The following is a 7,815-nucleotide window of genomic DNA, read 5'->3' on the forward strand; positions in this document are numbered from 1 at the left end:
CAGCAGCAGATTTAGTCAGACTGTCACACTTCACGTCCTGGAGTGGTCTATCCCTGACCTGAGCAGGTGAGTGCAGACAGGCTTGCCTTCCATCTGGGGAAAGGGACTACTGTCTGCTCAGAAGCACGTTGTGGTCTAGCTGTGTGCCATTTAGAAAGTCTTGGGAATGAGCAGATCCAGCTCCTCTCTAATCCTGAACTCAACATATATCACAGAGATATTCTCAATCTCTTTCCAAGGATACATACTGTCATTGGGAGCCCCCAGAGTACACACACGCACACACACACACATGCACATGCACACAGATATAGAGCTTACAAGCAGGCAGTAGCATTAGGAGAATCTGCAGGCTTATGTGACTGTAACTCATTGTTAGGCTTCCTAAGTAACAAGACCCATTTGCAGTTAAAAAAAATGACAGTTATGACTGACAGAGTCTTGTATAGGAGGAAAGATTTATTTTCAATAACCTTGATATGCAGTTAAAAATGATGGCAATAGATTTTCCATTCATCACATTGGAAAGTATAACAACAAACTATGGAGTATGTCCAGTGGGTGAGCATGATGGGAAACCTACATGTTCTGATACTGCTGGTGGGGCCCTCAGTCAGTCAGTGTCCATTAAAGAGTCTGTGCACTTCCTGTCTGTATGTATTTGGGGACTGCTTCTTCAATTATTAATCCTCAACAGGAGAATTGGCCCTCTATTAGAGAGTGCATGTTCCTTATGGCATATAGGTTGTCTGGGGACTCTGCTTTCAAAAATACCTATAATAGTTTAAACATAGTCCCTTGTTTGTTTTAGCTTTACCAAGGTATAATTGATATGCCAAAAAATTGCACATGTTTAACATATATATATTCTTGAATTTGGACCTATGCATAAACTCATAATAATCACCAAACCAAAGTCCTAAATGTATTCATCACCTCCAAAATTTTGCTTGTGTTCTTTTCACACTCCCAGGTTTTACAAAATAGGAAATTGAGATCGAATCAGGTTTATTGACTTGCAAAAATATAGGGATACCTGGCATCCTGGAATCAGAAATGAAGATACAGATTACAGAGGTGACACAGGTCAGCAGGAAAGCAAAATTTACTTGATTTTGGCCTGATGTGTGGCTGAGCCTCATGCAGTCTGTGTGTGGACATGTAAGGTACTAGTCTCTGCTTTTCTTAGTAGTAGGATGACCCCCAGCCAGGTTACCTAATCTCTGTACATCATCACTTCACCAGCTACAAAATGGTGTAGAAATCATATTCTCTACCTGCCCGCAAGGTTGTGCAAAATACATGAGATTAAAAATAGTACACATTCAGGAAAGCTGAGTTCTTTGTCTTTTCCTGAGGTCAAGGATCCTGCTTTTCACAAGTTTTAAGTTCCAATCATCCTATGACCATGCATAAGTGGTCATTCAATTATGAAACAGGATGAGGACTTATTGAGTTCATCTGATACAGAGTGTGATAAGAGCTGAAGTTTGGAAAGCAATTATTTGGAAATCACCGCTTCTTCCTTCCCAACTAAGGTCTCAAAAGGAAAGGCTCTTTCCTAAATGGGATCTCATTTACCTCTATATCTATCTCACAGATTTTATCTGAAAAACAACACAGGGGAAATGACTTACCCCAAGGTGGATGATGTACCTGGTGCCAGTATCCTATTGCAGTGTTCCTTTGCAAACCTCCTCTTTCTGGATAATGTTGCATATATTATTCTGGAGAAATTAACACAGAAGATAAAAAGTGCAAAGGGAAAGTATACACAATAAAGTGACGTGGGGTGATGGTTTTGGTGGTTTCTTTCTCAAACCATATGGAGCTGGTCCAGTGGTTGTTTCCTTCTTCCTAAACTAATTGGCAAGTTACGCCAGTGAAGAGATAGAACACAGAAGTTAATACATAATGGAAACTTATACGTTTCTCTTCTGCTTAATATTTCCAATTGCCATCATAGAGTAATGCTATTTGGATTATGTCAATGGATGCTCCTATAAAGGAAGGATGGGTATGGGATAGGAAGGGAACTAACATCTATTGAGTGTCCTATGTACAATATACTGTTATGACACTCGACATATTTTGTTCTTTTGCTCCTCAGAACAATTGTTTCCATTTTATAAATTAGAAAAGGCACACTCAGATATATTATATAATATCTAAGAATTATATGTGTGCATGTATATATATATATATATATATATATATATATATAAAATATCCTACCATAACTGTAGAGATCACAGAAATGCTAATCCTGAGGCAGTGCTCTCCTCATGTAAAACACCGCATCCTTTTTACCTTGTGGTGATTCGGGGCTTAGAGATAAGTGTTTTGAATTGAGTATGTTTTCCTTGACAATCATGCATGTATGGATGGGTACTAATACTTTTCTTTCTCCAGGTGGACACTCTCAATAAATATAAGCATCTAGATCTCAGAAGAGAGATCTTCTAGGACATGGATTTTCACTGGAGTGTCTGGCAAATAATATTCACCCAATAAAAATGCATTGAAATCACAAGTCCATGGATCAGTGAATGCATGTAGAGCTCCTACGACAAAATATCAAAGTGGACAAAATGTGTAAACAGTTCACAGATGAAGAAATTAAAATGGCCAATAATCATAAAAATATGTTCTAACTCACTAATAATTTAAGGAATGCTAGTGAAAGCATCTAAATATCGTTTCATTATCTATCATCTGACAAATATAATTCACAAACATTTGAAAACTGGCTTGTGTGTATGGGGGAGGACGGGTTGGGGAGGCTCAACTTCAGCATAAGTCAAGAAAACAGAACACAGTCAGAAATAAATGTAAATATTATGAACAAAAGTTTAGAGGTGGGTAAGAAATGAGAATGCTCTGACACCTTGTGAGAGAATTTAAACTATTGAAATCACATCCCAGGGAAGATGGCAAGGAAATTTTTACACATGTACAAAAGTAAGCTGGTAAGAGGATATTTGCTGCAGCATTGCATGAAATAGGAAAGAAAAATGGAAATATAGGAAGCTGTCCAAATGTCCATAACTATGTAAGTAAAGGCTAACAAAACCATTTATACTTCTCTATGGGCTTCAAGGCAAAATGGAAAAAATACTCCTGAATTTCCAGAGTTAGCTACTGATCAGGAGGAAAACAAAGCTGTGTTCCTGATTAACTGAAATCCCCTAAAGTCAGTCCTGGAGGAAGGCATAGCAGCCCACTCCAGTATTCTTGTTTTTGCTTATCTGGTGGCTCAGCGATAAAGCATCCACCTGCAATGCAGGAGATGAGGGAGACGTGGGTTCCATCCCTGTCTTGGAAAGATTCCCCTGGAGGAGAGAAATGGCAACCCACTCTACTATTCTTGCGTGGAGAATCCCATGGACAGAGGAGCCTGGCGGGCTACAGTTCATAGGGTCGCAAAGAACAGACATGACTGAAGCAACTTAGCACATATGCACGCAAAGTTAGTACTCTGTTCTGAATAATGGTCATAATAATGGGTAACTTGAATAGCTGCTAGGATTAAAGGACATGAAATATAAAATACAATTCCTTAAAATACTTCTGCACATATCACTTGCCCTCCCTCCAGATCACCTTTCTCAAGGGCAATACCTGAGCTTCTGCCCGAGCCCCACCCCTCTCTTCAGGGATGAGCCAATGCATGTGGCCTGGACACAGAGGTCAGCTGGCAGAAGGGGCAGGATTTCATCTTCTCTGTCCTCTTCCTCTCCCAATGGGGTAGGTGAGTGAGTACTGTGGGACAACAGCAGGGGTGTGTGACCATTTCTCCAGCCCTGAAAGCCCATCTTCTGAAAGGGAGGCTGCTCTGTGTCCTCAGGGAGGGTGAGGGATGGAACCTCAACCCATCCTGACACTTACCTGCAGAGGTGACCCAGGCTCTGTCACCATGATCTTGGGCATCTGTGACTGGGACTCATCTTGGGACATCTTGGGACTCATGGTGCCTTTGTCACAAAGCTGTCTTAGTGGATGAATGAGGAAACCTGCCCAAAGGGTACAGCACATGGTCAGACTTCAGGGCCCTTTAAGTGTTGGGGAAAGAAGTAGGGGCTGTCTGGGCCTTTGTCCTAAAGAAGGCACTGTGAAAAGTCATTTCTCATTTTTTTTTTCTATGACAATATACAAATCTTTATGAAGGAAGCAAGTATCTCTGTTATACCATGAGACAAACTTCTGAGATGAGATGGCTTTTTCATATTAACTGGTAATCTTTCAAAGAACTAATCCTTTTAGAGAGAGAATAGCATTGAAACATATACATTATCCATATGTAAAATAGATAGCCAGTGGGAGTTTGATGTATGATGCTGTCCTGCTCCCTAATTGTGCAGTGCTGGGCCAAGTCTTTACGTCCCTGTCACTCAGCGTTTCCTCTATAAAATGGGGATGAGCAGAGCAACAGTATCTACCTCATAGGGTGCTACAAGGACTGATGGAGATGATACATAAAAAGTACTTAGCACATTAGTAAGTTTTAGCCATATTTCTTCCTTCTTATATGTCTTTATTGGCAATACTACCCCCACAGGCATAAAAAATAGGATATAGGCTGATGGTTCATTCATAACAGTCTCCTAGGGCCACTTTGGGGCTTCCCTGATGGCTCAACTGGTAAAGAATCTGCCTACAATGCAGGAGACTCGGTTTCAATCCTTGCATCAGGAAAATCCCCTGGAAGAAGGGAATTGTTATCCACTCTAGTATTCTTGCCTGGAAAATCCTACTGACAGAGGATACAGTCTATGGATTGCCAAGAGTCGGACACGACTGGGTCACCATAACAAATTATTATGAGCTTCATGGCTTAAAATGTCAGAAACTTCAGAGACAAGCTCTCATAGTTCTAGAGACCAGAAGTCTGAGATCAAGGTGTCAGCAGGGCCAGGTTCCTGCCAAAGGCTCTAGGGAAGCATCCATCCTTACAGCTGCTAGTGTTCAGTGGCTTCTGGAGCCCCTTGGTTTGTGGCAGCACAACTGCAATCTCTGCCTCTCAATATCTCTTCACATGACTTTCTTCCCTGTGTGTGAAATCTCCCCTCCTTTCTCCTATAAGAACACTAGCCTTTGTTGATTTCACCTCAGTATCCTTAACTGGGGCTTCCCTGGTGGCTCAGAGGTAACACCTCTGCCTGCAATGCAAGAGACCTGAGTTTGTTCCCTGGGTCAGGAAGATCCCCTGCAGAAGGAAATGGCAACCCACTCCAGTACTCTTGCCTGGAAAATTCCGTGGGTTACAATCCATGGGGTCGCAAAGAGTCAAACACGACTGAGCCACTTCACTTTTCACTTTCAATCCTTAACTGAATTAAATCTCTCAAGACTATTTCTTATTAAGGTCACATTAACTTGTATGATAAAACATTAACTTGTATGAGAAACGCTGGACTGGAAGAAACACAAGCTGGAATCAAGATTGCCGGGAGAAATATCAATAACCTCAGATATGCAGATGACACCACCCTTATGGCAGAAAGTGAAGAGGAACTAAGGAGCCTCTTGATGAAAGTGAAAGAGGAGAGTGAAAAAGTTGGCTTAAAGCTCAACAGTCAGAAAACAAAGATCATGGCATCCGGTCCCATCACTTCATGGCAAATAGATGGGGAAACAGTGGAAACAGTGTCAGACTTTATTTTTGGGGGCTCCAAAATCACTGCAGATGGTGACTGAAGCCATGAAATTAAAAGACGCTTACTCCTTGGAAGAAAAGTTATGACCAACCTAGATAGCATATTCAAAAGCAGAGACATTACTTTGCCAACAAAGGTCTGTCTAGTCAAGGCTATGGTTTTTCCTGTGGTCATGTATGGATGTGAGAGTTGGACTGTGAAGAAGGCTGAGTGCCGAAGAATTAATGCTTTTGAACTGTGGTGTTGGAGAAGACTCTTGAGAGTCCCTTGGACTGCAAGGAGATCCAACCAGTCCATTCTGAAGGAGATCAGCCCTGGGATTTCTTTGGAGGGAATGATGCTAAAGCTGAAACTCCAGTACTTTGGCCACCTCATGCGAAGAGTTGACTCATTGGAAAAGACTCTGATGCTGGGAGGGATTGGGGGCAGGAGGAGAAGGGGATGCCAGAGGATGAGATGGCTGGATGGCATCACTGACTCGATGGACATGAGTCTGAGTGAACTCCGGGAGTTTGTGATGGACAGGGAGGCCTGGCATGCTGCGATTCATGGGGTCGCAAAGAGTCGGACACGACTGAGCGACTGGACTGAACTGAACTGAACTTGTACGAGGGTGTTAAGATTGGACCTGTGGCGGATTCATTTTGATGTTTGGCAAAACTAATACAATTATGTAAAGTTTAAAAATAAAATAAAATTAAAAAAAAAGATTGGACACATCTTTTCGGGGGACGCACTTAACCAACTTCAATGAGGTATGCAGGTTCCCAAAGTACATGTAGATGAGATCTTATCCACTGTAGATAAATATACAAATATACACATAAATGGGGGCTCCCCTGGTGGCTCAGTTGCTAAAGAATCTGCCTGCAATGAAGGAGAACTGGGTTCAACCCTGAGTCAGGAAGATCCCCTGGAGAAGCGAATGGAAACCCACTCCAGTATTCTTGCCTGGAGAATTCCATAGATGGAGGAGCCTGGTGGGCTACTGTCCATGGGATCTCAGAGTCAGACACAACTGAGCAACTAACACTAAACACACAAATATATAAATGTCTATGGGGAATTCCCTGCTGCCCAGTGGCTAAGACTCCATGTTGCCAATACAGGGTGCCCAGATTTCACCCCTGGTCACCCCACTCCAGTACTCTTGCCTGGAAAATCCCATGGACGGAGGAGCCTGGTAAGCCGCAGTCCATGGGGTCGCTAAGAGTTGGACACGACTGAGCGACTTCACTTTCACTTTTCACTTTCATGCATTGGAGATGGAAATGGCAACCCACTCCAGTGTTCTTGCCTGGAGAATCCCAGGGACGGGGGAGCCTACTGGGCTGCCGTCTCTGGGGTCGCACAGAGTCGGACACGACTGAAGCGACTTAGCAGCAGCAGCAGCAGGGAACTAGATTGCACATGCCACAACTAAGAGTTCCCATGCCAGAACTAAAGGCCCCACATGCTGCAATGAAGATCAAAGATCCTGTGTATTGCAACTAAGACCCAGTGCAGCCAAATAAATAGTAATCAATTAAAATTAAATAACTATCGATTGTTAGGTTATTAAGAAGATTAATATCTGCATTAGAAAATTCTGGAGGAATATAATATAGAGGATAATACAGTTTAATTGGGTGGTATGTTTTGGGGTAATGCTTTTTTCACCTCTTTTCTATGTCATCTGTCTTTACCTAAAATGAATACCAATTGCTCTTGTACCTATATAAAAACAAAACAAAATGGAGCAGAGCAAGAGGGTTCCTAGCCCAAACATAGGAAAGCTTTTGGAATGGGAATGCCATAGAGGCACAGGAAGGGAGATGAGATATCGGGGAACCCTTCTAGATCATAACAGGACACATTCCACCCAATTCCATACTATAGTGGTCACTATCACTATTTTAAATTCCTGTGTATTGAAGTGGGGAAAACAACTGTATATCAGTTTGGTTGATTATGCTTTGCAGGTCTTATCAGATGAGAAGTAGTGTCCACAGGTTAGATGTGGATCTCAGCAGCCACCCAGAATCTGTTCACATCTTAGTCTTGTGACTGGCGAGCCCTGCCCTCACTCTGTCTCACTTCCTTGATGTTTAAATTCGGGCAACAGTAGTTCCTCCTTGTGGGTTGTGGTGAGGACTAAATGAGCAAGTACAGGTTTAGC

General features: G+C 42.3%; 1 long non-coding RNA gene across 1 annotated transcript; it reads right to left on the reverse strand.

Moving 5' to 3' along the window:
• Positions 1-439: 439 nt before the first annotated feature.
• On the reverse strand, positions 440-4,218 carry LOC123331861. Its single transcript, XR_006548658.2, has 3 exons — positions 3,889-4,218; positions 1,638-1,727; positions 440-1,044 (listed from the first exon to the last, which is right to left on the reverse strand). It is a non-coding gene; the product is annotated as an uncharacterized LOC123331861 (long non-coding RNA).
• Positions 4,219-7,815: the final 3,597 nt, after the last annotated feature.

The sequence above is a fragment of the Bubalus bubalis genome, chromosome X (assembly GCF_019923935.1).
Source record: "Bubalus bubalis isolate 160015118507 breed Murrah chromosome X, NDDB_SH_1, whole genome shotgun sequence".
Classification (NCBI taxonomy): domain Eukaryota; kingdom Metazoa; phylum Chordata; class Mammalia; order Artiodactyla; family Bovidae; genus Bubalus; species Bubalus bubalis.